Below are 25,951 nucleotides of genomic sequence, written 5' to 3' on the forward strand. Positions count from 1 at the left end.
CATTTTTGAGCAATAAAGCATTTTTTAAATTAAGGTATGAACATTTTTAGATAAAATGCTATTGCACACTTAAAAGACTACAGTATAAACATAACAACATAACTTTTATATGCACTGGGACCCCTTCCCAAAATATGTGTGACTCACTTCGTGACAGTTGCTTTATTGCAGTGGCCCAGAACTAAACCCACATCACCAATGTATGCCTGTATTCCTCAAAACCGCCAAGGTCATCAAAAATGAGGAAAGTGTGAGAAACTGTCACAGCCAAGAAGAGCCTAAGGAGACATAATGACCAAAAGCAGTGTGGTAACCTGGATGGGAGCCTTAGCTTTTACCTATTGTCCTTAGAGTAGCAAAAGTACATTAGGTAAAAACTGAGAAAATCTGAATACAGTATGGACATGAGCATTAACTGAAATAAATGTACATATTAATGTTAAGATGCTAATAACAGAGGAAATTGGATATGGGATATATGGGAATTCTCTACCATCTAACAATATTCTGTAAATCTAAGGCTATTCTAAAACTAAAAGTTTATTTTAAAAAGAATGGGGGTCAAGACATAGATTTTTTTTTTTTTTTTTTTTTTTTTTTAAGATGGTGTTTCACCATGTTGATCAGGCTGGTCTTGAACTCCCGACCTCAGGTGATCTGCCCGCCTTGGCCTCCAAAGTGCTTGGATTACAGGCGTGAGCCACCACGCCTGGCCGAAGACATAGATTATTTCATATCACTAAAATCATCTAATCTGGGCTGGGCACAGTGGTTCACACCTGTAATCTCAGCACTTTGGGAAGCTGAGGGTGGGTCATTTGAGGTCAAGAGTTCGAGACCAGTCCGTCCAACATGGTGAAACCCATCTCTACTAAAAATACAAAAATTAGCCAGGCATGGTAGCAGGCGCCTGTAATCCCAGCTACCTGGGAGATTTAGGCAGGAGAATTGCTTAAACCTGGGAGGTGGAAGTTACAGTGAGCCAAGATCACACCACAGCACTCCAGCCTGGGTGACAGAGTGAAACTCCGTCTCAAAAAAAAAAAAAAAAAAAAAACATCTAATTCTTTGCTATCTGAGATTTGCTTCGATTAACCAAGAATGGCAGGATTATAGGGTAGGGTTACAGGTTTAAAAAAAAAGATTGACTATTTAGATTTTTAAAAATCTATTGATATAGATTTTTATGATATGCTTTTTAAAAAGCAAAGTATTTGGACTAGCTGCAGTGGCTTGCACCTGTAATCCTGGCACCCAAGCACAGCTTTAGTCCAGTAGTTCAAGACTGGCCTGGGCAACACAGCAAAACCCTATCTCTACAAAGAATACAAAAAAAAAAAAAAAAAAAAAAAAAAACTGGCCCGTCATGGTGGCTCACACCTGCAATCCAAGCACTTTGGAGGCCAAGGTGGGCGGATCACCTGAGGTCGGGAGTTCAAGACCAGCCTGACCAACATGGTGAAACCCTGTATTAAAAAAAAAAAAAAAAAATTAGCTGGGCATGGTGGCACACACCTCCAGTCACTTGGGAGGCTGAGATCGGAGGATCACCTGAGCCTGGGGAGGTCAAGGCTGCAGTGAGCCAAGTGATCAGGCACTGCACTCCAGCCTGGGTGATGGAGAAAGACATCATCTCAAACAAAAATAAAAAAGTACCTGATCCAACAAATTACTGTTCCTTTAATCCTGACACTTGTATTAAGGTGCTGGGTTCTGTATGCACATTGGTTTCTAGAGGTTATAATGTGTCCACATGATTTAGCTCTCAACTAAGTCTTGTCCATGGAGTCAAAGGACAGAGCCTCTGGAGTCCATTCTCATGAGTTTTACGTATGTCTCTGTATATGTTAACTATTTTCTCTTTACTTCTGCTGCTTCTTTATTATTTAATACAAGTTTCATTGTAACGTTACAATGTGGTCTCTAGGTGAGGGAATGATCACATGGACATGTGTGCAGAGTGTGTAGAGATGCAGAGTGGTCTGAGGGATAGATTTTGCCAGTGCTTAAGCTGCAGTCTCTTCACTCCAAATCCACTTTCTATACTCTGCTCCAGTGGTTCTCAGCCAATGGATAGGATATTTGGTAATTTCTGGGGAAATGTGGCAATCCGCAGGAACTTTAGGCAATGTCTGAAAACATTTTTGGTTGTCCTAACTGGGGGGATCCTATTGGCATCCAATGGGTAAACGCCACAGATGCCTCACATCCTACAATGCACAGGACAGTCTCCAAATACAAATAATTATCTGGTCCAAATGTCCATAGTGCCAAGTCTCAGAAACCCTGTTCTGTGATGCTGAAGCTGGGACTCTAAAAACAGCATTTTCAGAACTACCGATAAATGCGACAACTTGGATGAATCAAGGGAATTATGCTGAGTGAAAAAGTCTAATCCTAAAAGCTTACTTACTGTATGATTCCATTTATATAACATCCTTGAAATGACAAAATTATAGAAACAGAACATATTCGTGATTCCCAAGAATTGGGGACAACAGGGATTTGGGGGGTTGTGGATGGAGAAGATGGGTATGGGATGTCAATATCCTGGTTTTAATATTACACAATAGTTTTGCAAGATATTACCATTGGGGAAATTAGGTAAAGGGCACACAAGAGCTCTTCATATTATTTCTTATAATTATATGTGAATCTACAATTATCACAAAACAAAATGTCTTATCTTAAAAAGAATTTTTTTAGTTCCCATGACGCAAAAGTCCTATCTTGTAAGAAAATACTAATGACTTTAATATTTTTGTACTATTTAATATTGAGTTTATCTACTTTATATAATAAGACTGTAATAAGTACCAATTCTAGTTTTTGAGAAATATTTCATTTTAAAAGTATCCTATTAACAATAAATATCCTATTAATAAATATCCTATTAACAAAAAGTACCAAGTACTTCGTACTTTATATAGCCCACACACACACACACACACACACACACACACACACACACTCTTTATATATACCAAATACCTGGTAACTTAATACCAAATAAAAAGTCAGAATTTCCTGGACATGCTTTGGAAATAGAGACTAGATTTCCCTAGCAATTTATAAAGATAACATCAGATAATAAAAGTAAATTGCTAGCCATTTATAAAATGCATTTTGTTCCGAACTGTGAATTATCTACATGAGTTTAAGAAAATATCTGCTGCTTTGCATCCCACAGGAGATTATTTAGCAACTTCTATGGGCTGAATTGTGTTTTCCCAAAATTTCATGTTGAAGTCCTAAAGCCCAGTACCTCAGAATGTAACTGTATTTACAGATAGAGTCTTTAAAAATGATTAAATTAAAATGAAGTCATCACGCTGAGCTCTAGTCAAATAGGACTGGCATCTTTATAAGAGGAAATCTGAACACATACTAACGGAATTCTGCTCCCGCACTGCCTTTGGACTCAAACTGCAACAGCAACTCTTGCCTGCGTCTTGGGCCTGCTCCACAGATTTCAGACCTGCTGGTCTCCACACTCTCCCATCAATCGTTTAAGTCAATTCCTTAAAATAAATTGGTATGTGTGTGTTTGTTTGGGTGTGTGCACCCTATGGGTTCTGTTTCTCTGGAGAACCCTGACTAACAAACAAAGCATCCTTTCCAAAAGCATGAATAGGCTCAAAATTTAGTAACGTGAACATGGCAAGCTCAGTGGCTCACGCCTGTAGTCCTAGCACTTTGGGAGGCTAAAATGTGGATCACGTGAGCCCAGGAATTCAAGACCAGCCTGGGCAACATGGTGAAACTCCATCTCTACAAAAATACAAAAACAAATTAGCCAGGCATGGTAGTGTGCACCTGTGGTCCCAGCTACTCAGGGGACTGTGGCAGAAGGATCACTTGAGCCCAGAATGTCAAGGCTGCAGTGAGCTGTGATAGCCGCCATCGCACCATTTCTGCCTGGGAGACAGCACAAGACCCCGTCTCCAAAAAAAAAAAAAGAATCATTACAACTATAAACTTCATGTTATCTATATTTTACCACAATAAAATAAAAGGGAAAGATCAGTGTACAGGAAGGAGCAAAAAAACGAAAAAAGTGAGGTAGACCTTTTTACTCTCCTGAAGATTTTTAAGTTAGCTGATCAATAGGTTGTAAGGATAATATATGCTTTCCCTTTTAAAATGCAATTTATAATGAAGTTCCCTTATCTTTTTACCAACTCTTCCCAAGTTTCTAAAAATATATTGAAAACTAAAGAAAATATTCACAAATATTAATCTTAAAAATCAATTAAAACTGTTAAGGTAAGTCAAAAGGTGATGGTCAAAATTGAAAAGCAAAAGGACAAAAATAGAAAAAATATCTATAGCAAATGAGTCATGGAATTAGATAAATGAATAAAGTATTAGATTAATGGAACAAGTATATAAAGACTATTCACTAAAGAAACACCCATGGAAATACATTGCAAAAGACTTCATTCTCAATAATGAGCAAAAACAAGAAAATAAAAATAAAATACTATTTTCTAACAAACTAGGAAAGTTTTGCTAAATATTTATATTAAAAGTACAGTAGCTAAATGATATATTTATCAATGGTGAAATTATAAATTGCAGGGTTTATTTATTTTTGTAGAGACAGGGATCTCGCTATGTTGGTCCGGCTGGTCTCAAACTCCTGGCCTCAAGAGATCCTCCCACCTTGGCCTCTCAAATTGCTGGGATTACAGGCTTGAGCGACCCAGCCAAAGTGCAGACAGTTTTTTAAAAGCAGTTTGACAACATCACAAGGGCCTCAGAAACCATTACACATTTTGGCCAGTAATCTCATTTTCTCTAAGGAAAAAAAAATCCTAAGGAAATAATAAATCAGGTGGAAAACTTTAGCATATCCTGAAGCAAACTCCAAAATCTGCTACAATAAAGATATAAGCCAACTATATGGAAACAAGGATGGAGACATTAATTTTGTCTCTAACGCATGAAGATGATTCCTTACACGGTTGAGATTTAGGTGTTAGCTTTAAGGATTAAAATTCCAATGGCCAAATACTGAACTATTTCAAGGAGAAAGTTCAAGTCTTGGGAAATTGCAACCTGTACATTTTCAGTTTTCCAAATAGAACAGCAAGTAGAATCGTTGGCTGTAGTGATGAATACAGATGGATCACGGGGCAGGATAAGGTTACTGGAAGGTGACTCTGATGCTGAGGATGAGAAGAATTAACTTGTTCTGCATGCAAAAGGAGTAGTGTCTTTAAGCAAATATATCTTGGGAAGAATATTCTAGCAGCTGTGTGCAAAATGATTTGGAGCAGAGGGGGAAAACATCTAGAACCAAAAAGTATAGTTAGAAAAAGTCAAGTAAGGGGCTCTCATAGCATGACTGAGAACTGTGAAAGTGAGTGCAAAGGAGGACCAGCGGCAGAACTGCTCACACTTGTCAACTTTACAAGGCATGGGCCCCCAAGGGACAAAGGGACAATAAAATCCATACACAACTTTCAAACCTTAGTGACAGGGACCATGGAGAAAATAGGCTTGAGGACGAACAGAAGATTAATTTTTTTCTAGACATGTCACATTAGAGAAAACACTGTTATGTAAATGTCCATGAGATTCAAATTCAGATGTAGGCCTGAGAGACATGTTTAAAATCAAAGGATAGCTTCAGTCACATGAAAATAACAGCAAAGGAGAGTTTAAGCAATGAAGACAGCAAAATGAACTGAACATGTGGGAACATGCACATTTAAGAATCGTGTGGAGGAAGAAGAACCCAGGAAGGACCTGAGAAGGACCACAAAGTGGAACAGTAAGAGTGTCTATCGACAGCAATGTGAGGTGCCATAAAGATTTACAGGGGAGGGAGGGATCCAAGATGGCCGATTAGCAGCAGCTCAGGATTGCAGCTCTCAATGAAAGCACAGAGGGTGAGTGGAAGCCGCATTTCCAGACGGATTTTTATTGCTCACAGACCAGGAGACTCCCAGGCAGAGGAGCCCCACGGGTCGCCAGCCCAGCTGTTTTGGCCGGTGCAGCTGTTTTGCTGGCGCCCTGGCGCTGCGGTTCTCCATATAAATTACACGGGTCTGGGCGTTGTTTTAGCTGGTGAGTGGAGCTCCAGGAAGGCAGAGTCGCCCATACATCTGATTAAAAAGGGACCTGGCCAGGAGATTCCCGGGCAAAAAAAATACCGCAAATCTCAGCGCCACTGTTTCAGCCAGTGTAGTGGGTCGCCACAAAGGAAATCACACAGACCCTGAGGACTTTTCAATAGGCAACTGGAACACCTGGGAGAGAGAGTTGACCTTTCAACTAAAAAAAAGGTTCTGAGGCAGGGAGCCAGGTGATCAGGCTCGGCTGGTCCCACCCCCACAAAAAAACAGCAATTGGAAACGCTCAGGGTTGAGAGTCTCACAGCAAGCACAGCTGAACCCGGGAAGGTCCAGCTCTGTGGAGGAGGGGTGTCCACCATTACCAAGGCACTCTACCACTACGGAGGTAGTCCACCATTGCTGAGGCAGCCCGCCATTACAGAGAGAGTCTGCCATTACAGAGGTGGGCCACCATTGCCGAGGCAGTTCTAACTACACCCATATAAACAGGACTACAGGGAAGTTCACACGGCAGCTGGGCAGAACCCACAGCACCTCAGCAAAGACTCTGCAGGCAGACAGTGACTATGCTGCCTCCTCGCTGGGCAGGGCAGCCCTGAAAAAAAGGCAGCAGCACAATGGAAACTCATAAATAAAGCCCTAACTCCCAGGGACAGAGCACCTGGGAAAAAAAAAAGGGGGGGTATTATCAGTTCTGCTGCAGCAGACTTAAACGTACCTGCCCAGCAGCTCTGAATGAACAATGGAGCTCACAGCTCAGCACTTGAGCTCCTATAAAGGACAGACTGTCTCTTCAAGCAGCTCCCTGACCCCCGTATATCCAAGGAGTCACCTCATAAAGGAGAGCTCAGACTGACATTTGGTGGGTATCCTTCTGGGACAAAGACAGCGGAAGAAGAAACTGGCAGCAACCCTACTGTTCTGCAGCCGCTGCAGGTGATCCCCAGGCAAGCAGGGCCTGAAGTGGACCTCAGCAGTCCTACAGCAGGGGGCCTGAATGTTAGAAGGAAAACTAAGAAACAAAAATAACTTTGCCGGGTGCGGTGGCTCAAGCCTGTAATCCTAGCACTTTGGGAGGCCGAGACGGGTGGATCACGAGGTCAAGAGATCGAGACCATCCCAGTCAACATAGTGAAACCCCGTCTCTACTAAAAATACAAAAAATTAGCTGGGCATGGTGGCACGTGCCTGTAATCCCAGCTACTCAGGAGGCTGAGGCAGGAGAATTGCCTGAACCCAGGAGGCGGAGGTTGCGGTGAGCTGAGATCGTGCCATTGCACTCCAGCCTGGGTAACAAGAGCGAAACCCTGTCTCAAAAAAAAAATAAAATAAAAAATAAAAATAACTTCATCATCAACAAACAGGACGTCCACTCAGAGACCCAATCTGAAAGTCAACAACTACAAAGACGACAGGTGGATAAATCCAAAGATGGGAAGAAACCAGCACAAAAAGGATGAAAACACCTGAAACCAGAATACCTCTCCTCCTGCAATGGATAACAACTCCTTACCAGCAAGGGAACAAGGCTGGATGGAGAATGAGTATGATAAATTCACAGAATCAGGCTTCAGAAGGTAGGTAATAAGAAACTTCTGTGAGCTAAAAGAATATGTTCTAACCCAATGCAAAGAAACTAAGAACATTGAAAAAAGATTTGATGAAATGCTAACGAGAATAGACAACTTAGAGAGGAATATAAGTGAATTGATGGAGCTGAAAAACATAACATGAGAACTTTGTGAAGCATACACAAGTTTCAACAGCTGAACTAACCAAGCAGAAGAAAGGATATTAGAGGTAGAAGATCAACTCAATGAAATAAAACAAGAAGGCAAGATTAGAGAAAAAAGGGTAAAAAGGAATTAACACAGTCTCCAAGAAATATGGGATTACGTGAAAAGACCTAATCTACATTTGACAGGTGTACCTTAATGTGATGGAGAGAAAGAATCCAAGCTGGAAAATACTCTTCAGGATATTATCAAGGAAAACTTCCCCAACCTAGCAAGGCAGGCCAATATTCAAGTCCAGGAAATACAGAGAACACCACAGAGATATTCCTCAAGAACAGCAGCCCCAAGGCACATAATCGTTAGATTCACCAGGGTGGAAATGAAGGAGAAAATGTTAAGGGCAGCCAGAGAGAAAGGTCGGGTTACACACAAAGGGAAGCCCATCAGACTCACAGCAGATCTCTCAGCAGAAACCCTACAAGCCAGAAGAGAGTGGGGGCCAATATTCAACATCCTTAAAGAAAAGAACTTTCAACCCAGAATTTCATATCCAGCCAAACAAACTAAGCTTCTTAAGTGAAGGAAAAATAAAGTCCTTTGCGAACAAGCAAGTACTCAGAGATTTCATCACCACCAGGCCTGCTTTACAAGAGCTCCTGAAAGAGGCACTAAACATAGAAAGGAACAACCAGTACCAGCCGCTCCAAAAACATACCAAATGGTAAAGAGCATCAACGCAATGAAGAAACTGCATCAACCAATGGGCAAAACAGCCAACTACCATCAAAATGGCAGTATCAAATTCACACATAACAATATTAACCCTAAATGTAAATGGGCTAAATGCCCCAGTCAAAAGACAGACTGGCAAACTGGATAAAAAACCAAAACCCATTGGTGTGCTGTATCCAGGAAACCCACCTCACATGCAAGGCTACATAAAGGCTCAAAATAAAGGGATGCAGGAAGATTTACCAAGCAAATGGAGAGCAAAAAAATGCAGGAGTTGCAATCCTAGTCTCTGATAAAATAGACTTTAAGCCAACAAAAATCAAAAGAGACAAAGAAGGACATTACATATGGTAAAAGGATCAATGCAACAAGAAGAGCTAACGATCCTAAATATACATGCACCCAATATAGGAGCACCCAGATACATAAAGCAAGTTCTTAACAACTTACAAAGAGACTTAGACTCCCACACAATAATAATGGGAGACTTTAACATCCCATAGTCAATATTAGACAGATCAACAAGACAGAAAATTAACAAGGATATCCAGGACTTGAACTCAGACCTGGACCAAGCAAACCTAACAGACATTTGCAGAACTCTCCACCCCAAATCCACAGAATATACATTCTTCTCAGCACCACACCACACCTTCTATAAAACTGACCACATAATTGGAAGTAAATCACTCCTCAGCAAATGAAAAAGAACAGAAATCATAACAAACAGTCTCTCAGACCACAGTGCATGCAATCAAGTTAGAATTCAGAATTCAGAAACTAACTCAGAACCTCACAGCTTCATGGAAACTGAACAACTGGCTCTTGAATGTTGACTGGATAAACAATGAAATGAAGGCAGAAATAAAGATGTTCTTCGAAACCAACAAGAACAAAGACACAACATACCAGAATCTCTGGAACACATTTAAAGCAGTCTCCAGAGGAAAATATATGGCAATAAATGCACACATGAGAAGCAAAGAGAGATCTTAAATTGACACCCTATTGTTAAAATTGAAAGAGCTAGAGGAGCAAGATCAAAAAAACTCAAAACCTAGCAGAAGACAAGAAATAACTAAGATCAGAGCAGAACTAAAGGAGAGAGAGACACAAAAAACCCTTCAAAAAATCAATAAGTCCAGGAGCTGGTTTTTCGAAAAGATCAACAAAATAGACCACTAGCCAGATTAATAAAAAAGAAAAGAGAGAAGAATCAAATAGATGCAATAAAAAATGATAAAGGGGATATCACCACAGATTCCGCAGAAATTCAAACAATCATCAGAGATTATTACAAACAATTCTATGCACATAAACTAGTAAACCTGGAAGAAATGGATAAATTCCTGGACATGTGCATCCTTCCAAGCCTAAACCAGGAAGAAGTCGAAACCCTGAATAGACCAATAACAAGTTCTGAAGTTGAGGCAGTAATTAGCCTACCAACCAAAAAAAGCCCAGTTCCCCATGGGTTCACAGCCGAATTCTACCAGACATACAAAGAGGAGCTGGTACCATTCCTTCTGAAACTATACCAAATAATCCAAAAAGAGGGAATCCTTCTGAAATCATTTTATGAGACCAACATCATCCTGATACCAAAACCCAGCAGTGACTCAGCAAGAAAAGAAAACTTCAGGCCAATATTCATGATAAACATAGATGCAAAAAACTTCAATAAAATACTGGCAAACCGATTGTAACAGCACATCAAAAAGCTTATCCAACATGATCAAGTAGGATTCATCCTGGGGATGCAAAGCTGATTCAACATATGCAAGTCTATAAACATAATTCACCACATAAGCAGAACCAAAGACAAAAACCACTATTATCTCAATTGATGCAGAGAAGGCCTTTGACAAAATTCAACAGCCCTTTATGCTAAAAACCCTCAATAAACTAGGTATTGATGGAACGTATCTCAAAATAATAAAAGCTATTTACAACAAACCAACAGCCAATATCATACTGAACGGGCAAAAACTGGAAGCATTCCCTTTGAAATCTGGCACTAGACAAGGATGCCCTCTCTCACCACTCCTATTCAATATAGTACTGGAAGTTCTAGCCAGAGCAATCAGGCAAGAAAAAGAAATAAAGGGAATTCAAATAGGAAAGGAGGAAGTCAAATTGTCTCTATTTGCAGACGACACGATTATATATCTAGAAGACCCCATCGTCTCAGCCCAAAATCTCCTGAAACTGATAAGCAACTTCAGCAAAGTCTCAGGATACAAAATCAATGTGCAAAAATTACAAGCATTCCTATACATCAATAACAGACTTAAAGAGAGCCAAATCAAGAACGAACTGCCATTCACAATTGCTACAAAGAGAATAAAATACCTAGGAATACAACAAACAAGGAACGTAAAGGACCTCTTCAAGGAGAACTACAAGCCACTGATCAACAAAATAAGAGAGGACACAAACAGATGGAGAAACATTCCATGTTCATGGTTAGGAAGAATCAATATCGTGAAAATGGCCCTACTGCCCAAAGTAATTTATAGATTCATCACTATCCCCATCAAACTTTCTATGACCACCTTCACAGAACTGGAAAAAACTACCTTAAACTTCATATGGAACCAAGAGAGCCCACATAGCCGAGTCAATTCTAAGCAAAAAGAACAAAGCGGGAGGCATCACACTACCTGACTTCAAACTATACTACAAGGCTACAGTAATCAAAACAGCATGGTACTGGTACCAAAACAGAGATAGAGACGAATGGAACAGAACAGAGGCCTCGGAGGCAACATGACATATCAACAACCATCCGATCTTTGACAAACCTGACAAAAACAAGCAATGGGGAAAGGATCACCTGTTTAATAAATGATGTTGGGAAAACTGGCTAGCCATGTGCAGGAAGCAGAAACTGGATCCCTTCCTGGCACCTTACACTAAAATTAATTCCAGATGGATTAAAGACTTAAACATAAGACCTAACACCATAAAACCCCAAGAAGAAAATCTAGGCAAAACCATTCGGGACATAGGCATAGACAAGGACTTCATGACCAAAACACCAAAAGCATTGACAACAAAAGCCAAAATAGACAAATGAGACCTAATCAAACTCCACAGCTTCTGCACGGCAAAAGTAACAGTCATTCGAGTGAATTGGCAACCAACAGAATGGGAAAAAATTTTTGCAGTCTACCCATCTGACAGAGGGCTGATATCCAGAATGTACAAAGAACTAAAACAGATTTACAAGAAGAAAACAAACAAGCCCATTCGAAAGTGGGTGAAGGATATGAACAGACACTTTACAAAAGAAGACATACAGGAGGTCAACAAACATATGAAAAAATGCTCATCATCACTGGTCATTAGAGAAATGCAAATCAAAACTACATTGAGATACCATCTCACACCGGTTGGAATGACAATCATTAAAAAATCTGGAGACAACAGATGCTGGAGAGGATGTGGAGAAATAGGAACACTTTTACACTGTTGGTGGGAGTGTCAATTAGTTCAACCATTGTGGAAGACAGTGTGGCGATTCCTCAAGGACCTAGAAATAGAAATTCCATTTGACTCAGCAATCCCATTACTGGGTATATATCCAAAGGATTATAAATCGTTCTACTATAAGGACACATGCACACGAATGTTCATTGCAGCACAGTTTACAACAGCAAAGACCTGGAACCAACCCAAATGCCCATCAACAATAGACTGGACAGGGAAAATGTGGCACATATACACCATGGAATATTATGCAGCCATCAAAAACGATGAGATTGTGTCCTTTGTAGGGACATGAATGAACCTGCAAACCATCATTCTCAGCAAACTGACACCAGAACAGAAAATCAAACACCACTTGTTCTCACTCACAGGCGGGTATTGAACAATGAGAACACACAGACACAGGGAGGGGAGCATCACACACTGGGGCCTGTTTGGGGAAAATAGGGAAGGGACAGCAGGGGGTGGGGAGTTGGGGAGAGAGAGCATGGGGAGAAATGCCAGACACAGGTGAAGGGGAGGAAGGCAGCAAATCACACTGCCACGTGTGTACCTATGCAACAATCTTGCAAGTTCTTCACATGTACCCCAAAACCTAAAATGCAATTAAAAAAAAAAAAGATTTATAGAGAAGCCAAGACAGATGTGAATGGAGGTGGAGTCATCAGATTTAGCAACTGGTAAGGTATGAAGATCTTTAAGAAAGCCATATTTAAAATGTGAAGAAGACTTTGTCAGTTCCTCAGTATGTTAAACACAGAAATGCCATATAACCCAGCAGTGCCACTCCATTATAGAGGCATACAGTGTACAGATATATACAGTATACATAGTATACTCAAAAGAATTGAAAACAGGGGTCAAACAGATACCTGTGAACACATGTTCACAGCAACAGCATTCACAATAGCCAAAAGGTGGAAACAATCCAGTATCCTAAGGTATGAATGGATAAGCAAACTGTGATATATACACACATGGAATATTATTCAGCCATAAAAAAGGATGAAGTATAATGCATGTTACAGCATGGATGAAGCTTGGAAACACTGTGAAATAAATCAGACACAGCAGGATAAATACTGTACAATTCCACTTACCTATCTAGAATACGCATATTCACAAACAGAAAGGGGCTGGGAAAATGGGGAGTTACTGCTGAATGATTAGAGTTTCTGTTTGGGGTAATGAAGAAGTTTTGGTGACAGTGACATAATACTGTGAATGGACTTAATGCCACTTGTTAAAAACAGTTAAAATGATAAACTTTATATTGTGTATATTTTACAACAAAAGTGCAGAACTTTTTACAAGGAACAGAAAAGAAAGTGTCAGAAGTGAAGAACAGACACCTACTGTTTGACGACATTTAACTTGAGAAACTCAAATGATACATACTGAGGAAAGAGGTTTTTCTATGTCCTATTTTTGCTTAGGCAGAGTAGATCTCAAAATACAGTATTTCTGGGGAAAAGGAAAATATGATTTTTAAAAATTCTGAAGCATTTACCCTACATCTGTGATTTGAGGGAGGAGAGTAATACCAGAATATTTTGGTGAGAGCACAGTAGAATTAAAAGCATATTCAAAATTACAATACCATTTTATGTTTGGAAAACCAACCAACCAACGGCTCTCACAATGTGAAGTAGAAAGAAAGCAGACCAAATCTTCTCTGATGCTAAAAATAAGCAAAACTAGTCTATCATGAGCATCTTAATACCCCTCAAAAGGTAAAGTCTACCAGAATTGGAGGGTGAGGGGTCTTGATATTTTTATATTTATCCAAACAGCATGCATTTTAAAAATACATGAAGTTGTACAAGACAAATGACCCAATTTCTTTAACAAACATATTGCAAGGAAAAAAAAAGAAACTTAAGAGGCATATCAACCAAATAAATGTGGATGTGGTTAAAATCCCAGCTGGCACAAACTAACCATTAAAAAAAAAAAAAGATATAATTCTAGGGGGAAAAGCAGAGCCAGATGGCCAAACAGAAACCTCCACCAATCATCTTCCCAAATTAAACAACAATCCACACAAAAAAGCACCTTCATAAGAACTAAAAATCAGGTGAGCAATCACATGGTTTTAACATATTACCCCTGTGGTACACAGAGAGAATCTGTGTGCTTAGGGGAGGGAGAGCGCAGTGACTGTGGGACTTGGACGTCGGAACTCAGTGCTGCACTGTGAGTTCCACAGCAGAAAGCACACAGGGCAGAATGCAGCTGGTGCCCACAGAGGAAGCATGTAGATGAGCCCGAGCCGAGGAGAACCACCCATCTTGGCAGTGGAAACTCGAGTTCCGCAAGACTCACCATGGGCTCAACTCCTCTGGGATTCAAAAGAAACCTGAATAGCAGTCCAGATCACAAAGACTGCAATTCCTGGGCAAGTCTCGGTGCTGTGCTTGGCTTGGAGTCAATGGACTTGAGGGGCACGCAGCCCAGCAAAACACCAGTGGGGCCACCAAGGGAGTGCTTGCACCACCCTCCCTCAAGCCCAGGCAGAGCAGCTCACAGCTCCAGGGGAGACTCTTTCCTTCCACTTGCTGAGAGGAGAAGGAAGAGTAAACAGGACTTTGTCTTCCAACTTGGACACTAGCTCAACCGCAACACAACAGGACACCAGGCGAAGTCCTGAGGCTCCCATTCTGGACCCTAGACACCAGATGTCCCGGGCAACATTTCTAGACAAAGCCTGGGCTACAAGGGAACCTACTATCTTGAAGGGAAGGACCTAGTTCTGGGAGGATTTATCACCTGCTGACTAAAGAGCCCTCGGGCCCCAAACAATCAGCAGCGGTAACCAGGCAACCAGGCCGTACTCATCATGGGCCTTTGGGTGAGGCTCAGACATGCTGCCTTCAGGTGTGACCCAGCACACTCCCAGATGTGGAGGTTATGGAAAGGGACTTCTGCTTGAGAAAAGGAGAGGGAAGAGCAAAGGGGACTATAACTTGCAGCCTAGGTATCAGTGTGGCCACAGCGGGGTAGGGCACCAAGCAGGCTCTTGTGTTCCTTGATTCCAAGCTTGGCTCTTGGATGGTATTTCTGGACCTGCCCTGGGTCAGAGGGGAGCCTGCTGCCCGGAGGGAGAGTCTCAGGCCTGGCGGCACTCACTACAAGCTGACTGAAGAGCCCTTGGGCCTTGAATGAACTGTTAGTAGCCAGGCAGTACCTGCCACGAGCCTAGGGCAATGGCAGCTAAGGAGGAGACTCCTCTGCTCATGAAAAGGGGAGGGAGGAGTGCAAAGGCTTGGGTGCCAGCTCAGCCGCAATAGAATAAAGCACCAGGTACATTCCTAAGGCTTCCAACTCCAGGCCCTGGCTCCAGGATGGCACCACTGGACCTGCCTAAGACTGAGGGGAACTTGCCGCCCTGAAAGGAAGGACATAAGCCTGGCTGGCTTCACTCCCTGCTGATTACAGAGCCTCAGGGCCTTGAGCAAATAAAGGTGGTGGTTGCCAAGGGTCTTGGTTGGGGCCTGGTGTTGTGCTGGCTTCAGGTCTGCCCCAGCGTCATCTCAGTGGTGGTGGCCACAGTGGTACCTGTTTCACCACTCCCCGAGCTCCAGGCAGCTCAGCAAAGAGACACCATCTGTTTGGAAGAGGGTAAGAAAAGAGCAAAAGCATCTCTCTACCTGGTAATCCAGAGAAATCTTTCAGATCCTAAGACCACCAAGGCAGTACCTCGATGAGTCTATAAGAGCCACAGTGTTACTGGGCTTGGGGTGCCATCTAAGGCACACACGGCAGCAGTGATGAAAAATTTATATCACAACATCAAAGTTCCTTTGCACAACTGGAAAGTCTCCCCAAGAAGGATGGGTACAAACAAGTCCAGACTGTGAAGACTACAATAAATACCCGACTCTTCAATGCCCAGGCACCAACAAACATCCTCAAGCATCAAGATGATTCAGGAAAACATGACCTCACCAAATGAACTAAATAAGGCATCAACAACCAATCTTGGAGAGATAGATATGTAACCCCTCAAAAAAAGAATTCAAGATAGCTGTTTTGAGGAAACTCAACAAATCTAAAGATAACACAGAGAAGGAATTCAGAATTCTATCAGATAATTTTAACAAAGAGATCAAAATAATTAAAAACAATCAAGCAGAAATTCTGGAGCTGAAAAATGCAACTAACATACTGAAGAATGAATCAGTCTCTTAACAGCAGAACAGATCAAGCAGAACAAAGAATTAGTGAACTTGAAGACAGGCCATTTGAACGTACACAGTCAAAAGAGACAAAAGAAAAAAACCCAGGAAAGAATGAAGCACACCTACGAGATCTAGAAAACAACCTCGAAAGCGTAAATTTAAAAGTTGCCCTTACAGAAGAAGCAGACAGAAGGTGAGGGTAGAAAATTAATCCAAGAGATAATAACAAAGAACATCCCAAACCTAGAGGAAAATATTTAAGAATGAGAACATCAAGCAGATTTAACCCAAGTAAGATGACCCAAGCTATTTAACAATCTAACTCCCAAAGGTCAAAGATAAAGAAAAAAATCCTAAAAGCAGCAAGAGATAAGAAACAAATAACACACAATGGAGCTCCAGTATGTCTGGCAGCAGATTTCTCAATGGTAGCCTTAAAGGCCACGAGAGTGCTGAAGGAAAAAAAAACACTTTTATCTTAGAATAGTATAGCCAGCAAAAATATCCTTCAAACATGAAGAAGAGCCGGGCGCGGTGGCTCAAGCCTGTAATCCCAGCACTTTGGGAGGCCGAGGCGGGTGGATCACAAGGTCAAGAGATCGAGACCATCCTGGTCAACATGGTGAAACCCCGTCTCTACTAAAAATACAAAAAATTAGCTGGGCATGGTGGCGCGTGCCTGTAGTCCCAGCCACTCAGGAGGCTGAGGCAAGAGAATTGCCTGAACCCAGGAGGCGGAGGTTGCGGTGAGCCGAGATCATGCCATTGCACTCCAGCCTGGGTAACAAGAGCGACACTCTGTCTCAAAAAAAACAAACAAACAAACAAACAAAAAACAAACATGAAGAAGAAACAAAGATCTTCCAGACAAAAGATGAGGGGGATTTCATCAACATATCTTACAAGAAATGCCAAAGAGAGTTCTTAAATCTGAAAGAAAAGGATGTTACTGCACACACAATAAGAAAGCATCTGAAGGTATAAAACTCACTGGTAACAGCAAGTACACAGAAAAACACAGAATATTACAATACTATAATTGTAGTGTGTGAGCCACTCATGTCTTGAGTAGAAAGACTAAAAGATGAATTGATCAAAAATAATAACTACAATAAGTTTTCAGGACATATACAATACAATAAGATATAAATAGAAACAACAAAAAGTTTAAAAGCAGGGGATGGAGTTAAAATGCAAATGTAGTTAAAATGTATTTATTTACATATTTATATATACAGGGTAAACATTCACGTGTGCACACACACACACCCACACACAGGGTCTCACTTTGTTGCCCAAGCTGGAGTGCAGTGGCGCAATCACAGCTCACTGCAGCCTCAACCTCCTGGGCTCAAGCAATCTCCTCCCACCTAAGTCTTCCAAGTGGCTGGAACTACAGGTATGTACCACCATCCTCGGCTAATTTTTGTATTTCTTTGTAGAGATGGGGTTTTGCCATGTTGCCCAAGCTGATCTTTTTTTTTTTTTTTTGAGATGGAGTCTTCTTCTGTTGCCCAGGCTAGGGTCCAGTGGAGTGATTTTGGCTCACCACAACCTCCGCTTCCCAAGATCAAGTGATTCTCCTGCTTCAGTCTCCTAAGTAGCTGGGATTACAGATGTGTAGCAACATGCCCAGCTAATTTTTCTATTTTTAGTAGAAGACAGGGTTTCACTATTTTGGCCAGGTTGGTCTTGAACTCCTGACTTCAAATGATACCCCAGCCTCGGCCTCCCAAACTGCTGGGATTACAGGTGTGAGTCACCAAGCCTGGTCCCTAGGTCTTTTTTTTTTTTTTTTTTTTTTTTGAGACGGAGTTTCGCTCTTGTTACCCAGGCTGGAGTGCAATGGCGCGATCTCGGCTCACCGCAACCTCCGCCTCCTGGGTTCAGGCAATTCTCCTGCCTCAGCTTTTGTATTTTTAGTAGAGACGGGGTTTCACCATGATGACCAGGATGGTCTCCATCTCTCGACCTCGTGATCCACCCGCCTCGGCCTCCCAAAGTGCTGGGATTACAGGCTTGAGCCACCGCGCCCGGCCGGTCCCTAGGTCTTGAACTTCTGAGTTCAAGGAATCTACCCACTTCAGCCTCCCAAAGTGCCGGGATTACACTCACGAGCCCCTGCACCTGACCAATGTGTCGTTTTTATTAGCTTTCTTTTTGCTTGTCTCTTTGTTTACACAATCAGTGTTAAGTTGCCATAGGTTTAAAATAGAAGATACTATTTTCAAGCCTCATGATAACTTAAAATCTAAAAACTTACAATAGATACACAAAAAAATAAAAAGCAAGAAATTAAAACATACCACCAGAGAAAATAACCTTCACTAAACGGAAGACAGGAGGGAAGGAAAGAGGGAAGCAGACCCCAAGCAACCAGCAAACAATAATAAAATGGCAGCGGTAGGACCTTACTTACCAATAACATTGAATGCAAATGGACCAAACTCCCCAATCAAAAGACACAGAGTGGCTAAATGGATTAAAAAAAAAGCAGACTCAACAACCTGCTGCCTACAAGAAACATGCTTAGCCTATAAAGACACAAAGACTAAAAACAAAAGAATGGAAAAAGATGTTCTATGCAAATAGAAACTAAAAAAGCACAGAAGTAGCTATATCAAACAAAATGGATTTCAAGAAAAAAACTCTAAAAAGAGACAAAGAAGGTCATTACATAATGATAACGAGGTCAGTTCAGCAAGAGGCTATAACAACTGTGAATATATATACACCCAACACTGGAGCACCCAAATACATAAAGCAAATATTATTAGAACTAAACAGATAGACCCCAATACAATAAATGGAGTTTCCCAATACCCCATTTTCAGCATTAGACAGATCATCAAGACAGAAAATCAACAAAGATATATCAGACTTAATCTGTATTACTGACCAAATGGGCCTAATAAATGTTTACAGGACATTTCATTCAACGGTTGCAGAATACCCATTCTTCTCAACACACAGATCATCCTCAAAGATAGACCATATGTTAGGACAAAAAGCAAGTTTTTTAAAAAGTCAAACAAACTGAAATTATATCAAGTATCTTCTCTGACCACAATGGAATAAAACTAGAAATCAATTACAAGAATAATTTGAGCCGGGTGCGGTGGCTCAAGCCTGTAATCCCAGCACTTTGGGAGGCTGAGGCGGGTGGATCACGAGGTCGAGAGATCGAGACCATCCTGGTCAACATGGTGAAACCCCGTCTCTACTAAAGATACAAAAAATTAGCCGGGCATGGTGGCACGTGCCTGTAATCCCAGCTACTCAGGAGGCTGAGGCAGGAGAATTGCCTGAGCCCAGGAGGCGGAGGTTGCGGTGAGCCGAGATCGTGCCATTGCACTCCAGCCTGGGTAACAAGAGCGAAACTCCGTCTCAAAAAAAAAAAAAAAAGAATAATTTGGGAAACTATACAAATATATGTACATTTAAAAAGATGTACCTGAATGACCAGTGGGTCAATGAAGATATTAAGAAATAGATTTTACAATTTCTTTAAGCAAATGATAATGGAAACAACATATCAAAACCTATGGATATAGTGAAAGCAGAACTAAGAGTAAAGTTTATAGCAATAAGCACCTACATCAAAAAAGTAGAAAAACTACAAATAAATCACCTAATACAGGTAATGCATCTTAAGGAACCAGAAAATAAAATTAAATACTTAGGAATTAACCAAAGTGAACAGAAAAGCATGAGGAAATCCCAACCCAAAATTAGTCAAAGAAAAGCAATAATAAAGATCAGAGCAGAAATAAATTAAAATGAAAAAAATACAAAAGATCAATGAAACAAAAACTATCTTTTTTGAAAAGATAAACAATACAAACCATTAGCCAGACTATGCAAAAAAGAGAGAAGCCCCCCAAAAATAAAGTCAGAGATGAAAAAGGAGACTTTACAATCGAAATCCAAAAGATTAGAGACTACTAGTGAGCAACTAATTTTATGCCAATAAATTGGAAAACCTAGAGAAAATGGATAAATTCCTAGATGCATACAACCTGCCAAGATTGAACTATTAAGAAATGCAAAACTTGAACAGACCGATAGCAAGTAACAAGATCAAAGCTGTAATGAAAAGTCTCCCACCAAGGAAAACCCCAGGACCTGAGGGCTTCACCGCTGAATTCTATACAACTTTTAAAGAACTAATAGGAATCCTACCGGAACTATTCCAAAAAAACAGAGAAGAGAATACTTTCAAACTCATTCTACGAGGCCAATATTACACTGATTCCAAAACCAGATGAAGACACAACAAAATAATAAAACTACAGGTCAGTATCCCTGATGAACACTGAGATAAAAATCCTCAGCAAAATACTAGCAAACCAAATTCAATCACACGTTAAAAAGATCATCTATCATGACTAAGTGGAATTTATCCCAGGGATGCAAGGATGGTTCAACATATGCAAAACAATCAAAGTGATATATCAAATATCAGAGCATACAAATATCAGAGCATTTCCCTATGCCAACAGCAATCTGAAAAAGAAATCAAGAAAGTAATCCCATTTACCATAGCCACCAATAAAATTAAATACTTAGGAATTAACCAAAGTGAACAATCTCGACAATGAAAACTATAAAACACTGATCCAAGAAATTGAAGAAGATGGGCCAGACTTGGTGGCTTGGGAAGGGAAGGGGAGGGAAGAGGAGGAGAGGGGAGGGAACCACTAAAAGAAAACATTGGAGAAAATCTCCAGGACGCTGAACTGGGCAGATTTCTGGAGTAATACCCCACCACAGCATAAACGGACAAACGGTATCGCACCAAGTTAAAAACCTTCTGCACAACAAAGGCAACAACAAAGTGAAGAGACAACCCACAGACTGGGAGAAAATATTTGCAAACTATCCATCTGGCGAGGGATGAATAACTAGAATATATAAGAAGCTCAAACAACTCTATAGGAAAAAACCTAATAACCCTATTTAAAAATGAGCAAAAGATCTGAATAGATATTTCTCAAAATAAGACATACAACTGTCAAACAGGCAGATGAAAAGGTGCTCCACATCACTGATCATCAGAGAAATGCAAATCAAAACTACAAGAGATCATCTCACCCCAGTTAAAATGGCTTATATCCAAACGACAGGCAAAAATGAATGATGGTGAGGATATGGAGAAGAGGGAATCCTTGTACACCATCAGTGGGCATAAATTAGTACAAGCACTATGGAGACCAGGTTGGAAGTTCCCCAAAAACTAAAAGTAGAGCCATCACATGATTCAGCAATCCCACTCACAGGTATATACCCCAAAAAAAGGAAATCAGTGTACGGAAGAGGTGTGTTGCAGAACTGTTCACAACAGACAAGATTTGGATGCGACCTAAATGTCCATCAGCAGACGAATGGGTAAAGAAAACATGATACATTTACGCAATGGAGAACTATTCAGCCATATAACAGAATGAGCTCCCATCATTTGCAGTAACAGGGAAAGAACTGAAGGTCATTATGTTAAGTGAAATAAGCCAGGTACAGAGAATAACAAACTTCCCCTGTTATTTGTGGAAGCTAAAAATTAAAACAACTGAACTCATGGAGAGACTGACCTGATGATGGTTACCAGAGGCTGAGAGGGGGGTGAGGGGAGGGACAGTTCATGTATACAAAAATATAGTTAACGACTGGGTACGGTGGCTCACTCCTGTAATCCCAGCACTTCGGGAGGCTGAGGCAGGCGGATCACGAGGTTAGAAGATCGAGACCGTCCTGGCCAACATGGTGAAACCTCATCTCTACTAAAAATACAAAAAAATCAGCTGGACATGGTGGTGCCCACCTGTAGTTCTAGCTACTCAGGAGGCTAAGGCAGGAGAATCGCTTGAAGGCAAGAGGCGGAGATTACAGTGAGCTGAGATCGCACCACTGCAGACTCCGTCAAAATATATATATATTATTTGAATATCGAATGCATAAGTTACATAGAATGCATAAGATCTAGTATTTGGGCCGGGCGCGGTGGCTCAAGCCTGTAATCCCAGCACTTTGGGAGGCCGAGGCGGGTGGATCACGAGGTCGAGAGATCGAGACCATCCTGGTCAACAAGGTGAAACCCCGTCTCTACTAAAAATACAAAAAAAAAAGTTAGCTGGGCATGGTGGTGCGTGCCTGTAATCCCAGCTACTTAGGAGGCTGAGGCAGGAGAATTGCCTGAGCCCAGGAGGCGGAGGTTGCGGTGAGCCGAGATCGCGCCATTGCACTCCAGCCTGGGTAACAAGAGCGAAACTCCGTCTCAAAAAAAAAAAAAAAAAAAAAAAAAAAAAAAAGATCTAGTATTTGACATCACAACAGCATGACCAAAGTCAACCATACTGCACATTTTAAAGTAACTTTAAAAGAGTGTAACTCGGTTGTTTGTAACACTAAGAAAGGATAAATGCTTGAGCGGACGGATACTCCGCCTACCCTGACGTGATTACTATACATTCTACACCACATCAAATATCTCATGTACCTATAAATACATACGCTTACTATGTACCCAGAAAATTATTTTTTTGAGACGGAGTTTCGCTCTTGTTACCCAGGCTGGAGTGCAGTGGCGCGATCTCGGCTCACCACAACCTCCGCCTCCTGGGTTCAGGCAATTCTCCTGCCTCAGCCTCCTGAGTAGCTGGGATTACAGGCACGTGCCACCATGCCCAGCTAATTTTTTGTATTTTTAGTAGAGACGGGGTTTCACCTTGTTGACCAAGATGGTCTCGATCTCTTGACCTTGTGATCCACCCGCCTCGGCCTCCCAAAATGCTGGGTGGGATTACAGGCTTGAGCCACCGCGCCCGGCCCATTTTTTTTTTTTTTTAATTTAAATTTTAAAGAGATTTATTCTGAGCCAAATAGTGTCTACGGCCCCTGACACCGCCCTCGGGAGATCCTGAGAACATGTACCAAGGTGGTGGGGGCACCGCCTCGTTAGAGATTTTCCAGGGACAGGAGACTTCAAATACAGGTACAGACTGGTTCCGTCCGCAAAGGCTCGAAGTGGGGGCTTCCAGGGCAGGGGCAGACAACAGACAATCGGCTGCACTCTTCTGAGCCTCTGCACAGCCTTTCCCTGAATACGCAATTTACAAGACCGGGCGGGCAGCGGAGTCATCCCCTGCGCCTCCGTCTGGCTCCGTGAATCTGCACTTTTGCATAAAGACAGGGCGGACGGAGCCATCGGACACGCATCTGTCTCGGGAGAGCAGAGGGATGACCAGAGTTCGGTCCCTGTCCCGCCCCGCGAAGATACACCGTCAGCTGACACCGCCAGGGTGAAACGCGGCACAGCTGTTGCAGGGCACGGACCCGGAGGCCCGCGGCGGATCTCCTCCCGGCGGCCGGCGAGGGGGCTCGGGGCTGCGTATCCTCGCGGCTGTCTTAGGAATAAAACGCGAGCCTGACTCGGGCCGAGCGACGTGGGAACGTGGGACTCATTCTCCTTTCACGCGGTTCTCCCTAGTGCTGTGGACGTGTGAAACGTTCTATTTCTGGGCATTTTGTTTCCTTTAAGTGGACGACACTGCTCCGGACTTCATTTTGGGAAACGCCGCCGAGGCTGCAGGATCAGGTGTGCCTCGGTCCTAAACGCCCGGCAACGCGGCCCGCGCCACGGCCCTCGCCCCGCGCCCGCGGACCCGCCTCAGGAGACGCCCGGGGAGGCGCGGGGGCAGCGGCGTCTCCCCGAGAAACGAGCCTCCCCCAGCGGGCGTGCGCGAGTCCCGGACCCGCGGGGAGCCAGGGGCTGCCCCGCCGCCGCCCCAGCCCGCCCCGGCCCCGCGCGCCCCGCCGCCGCCGCCGCCGCCGCTCTCGGAGGGACGCCGCTGAGGGACGCGGGGAGGTCGCGCGAGGACAGGCGCCGCCGAGCGGGTACTCACCGCGATGCCCGCAGCGCAGGATCGCCGCCTTCCGGGACTCGGGCTGCGGCATCGTCCCTCCCGCCACAGCCCGGGTGCCAGCCGCAGGAGCCGCGGCGGGCGGAACTGCCCCGGGGCCCAGCAGCCAGGCGTCGCGCATGCGCCGGGCGCCGCGGAGGCCGCGCCTCCCCAGGCCCAGGGCTCTCGTCCAGCCCCGCGCGCTGCCTCCGCCCAGCGCCGCGAGTCCGCCGGCGTGCCGCGGTGACGTCACCTCCCGCGGCCCTGACGTCACCGGCCGCCGCGCGCTGAGTCCTCCCCAGCGTTTGCGTAGCGGCGCCGCGCGTGGCCTGACTCCTGCCGTCTGCCTTCCGCGGGCTCAAAAAAAACACCCCATTAATGACAATCGTCCCGCCTGTGGCGTCGCTACTCCGGTAGCTGAGGCGGGAGCAGCTCTTGGGCCCGGGAGCTCTGCGCTGTATGCGCTGTGGCCACTGCGCGGCGGCCCCGAGTGGTCCCCCGAGTGCGGCCCGGCTCGGAAACCGAGCGGGGAAAACTCCCGTGCTGATCGGTCGTGGGATCGCGCCTGTGAATTACCACTGCACTCCAGCCTGGGCGATGCAGTGAGAACCGATAAGTGAAAAAACAGGGCAGATGCCCTTAAACGTATTAAAAGACATTAAACGTCGCTTATGATAGAAGAAATGTAGGTTAAAATGTAAAGAGAGAAGTTGTGAAAAACACTCATACACTGGTGATAAGACTTGAAATGTATACAATCCCATAAAGAGGAATTTGGCAGTTTCTAAGAATAATGGTGAGGCATTCATGTTTGGCGCAGTAACGCCAAGTTAGATTGAAGCATATCTTAATATTAACCTTTTTTTGCAGTATTAATCCCACTTGGTTAAGAGTTTTTTTTAACTTTTTAAAAGAACTAATTGCTTCACCATGAAAGACTGATGGGGTACATATGGAGTAATGAAGGAAATTGTACATCCCATATAAATTCAAGAGTAGTGGCCAGGCGTGATGGCACACGCCTGTAATGCCAGATACAAACAATTGGCTGGGCATGGTGGCTCACGCTTCTAGTCTCAGCTACTTGGAGGCAGGGGAATTAGCTGAGGTAGGAGAATTACTCGAACTGAGGAAGAGGAGGATGCAGTGAACCGAAATCCCACCACTGCCATCAAGCCTCGGTACAGAGGGAAACTGTGACAGAGAGACAGACAGAGAGAGAGAGAAAGAGAGAGAGAGAGAGAAAGAGAAGAGAGAGAAAGAGAGAGGAGAGAGAAGAAAGGAGAGAGAGAGAGAGAGACATGTTGTGTCGAGAGCTGATGGCCCCCAGCTGAGTCCTGTGGCTACTGCCCTCAGCCAGAGAGAGCTGCTTCTGGGTGCCAAGTTGAATGCTTTTGACCCTTTGTACCATGGTTGTGTCTTGAATGCTTTTGACCCGTTGTACCATGGTTGTGTCTTGACCGGTAATTGACATATTTCAGGCAGGGGTTTCTCTTGCAAAGGCAGTGCAGAGAGTACACATGTATCTTTGCCCAGTTTACTTCAATGGTTGCAGCTCATATAAAACATACATAGGATAATATCTAATAAGCCTCATTGGGAATCAGTCCTGCTGGCATCCCTCTCAGAAACTATTCACAGCAGTGGCAGGCAAACTAGGGTGGAGTCTGCTAGAGATATTTAAAAGTGTATAACAAGTTTATTTAAATACATAAATGTTGCCAAAAAGTAATCCCTTAAACTACCTAAACTAGTAACGAAAAATTCAGCTTAAACATGTATAAAGGGATACTAAGTTCTTGGATTTTTAAACATTATTATTATTTTTGTAT

The 25,951-nt window shown here is 42.9% G+C and overlaps 1 protein-coding gene across 1 annotated transcript in view; it reads right to left on the reverse strand.

Moving 5' to 3' along the window:
• GALNT11 (polypeptide N-acetylgalactosaminyltransferase 11) overlaps positions 1-24,294 on the reverse strand; it is a 75,646-nt gene extending 51,352 nt beyond the window's left edge. The window contains exon 1 of the mRNA XM_039472606.2: positions 24,123-24,294. The gene's annotated coding sequence lies outside the window, so the exon portion shown is untranslated. The remainder of the gene's footprint in view (positions 1-24,122) is intronic.
• Between the last annotated feature and the right edge of the window lie 1,657 nt (positions 24,295-25,951).

The sequence above is a fragment of the Saimiri boliviensis genome, chromosome 10, assembly GCF_048565385.1.
Source record: "Saimiri boliviensis isolate mSaiBol1 chromosome 10, mSaiBol1.pri, whole genome shotgun sequence".
Classification (NCBI taxonomy): Eukaryota; Metazoa; Chordata; class Mammalia; order Primates; family Cebidae; genus Saimiri; species Saimiri boliviensis.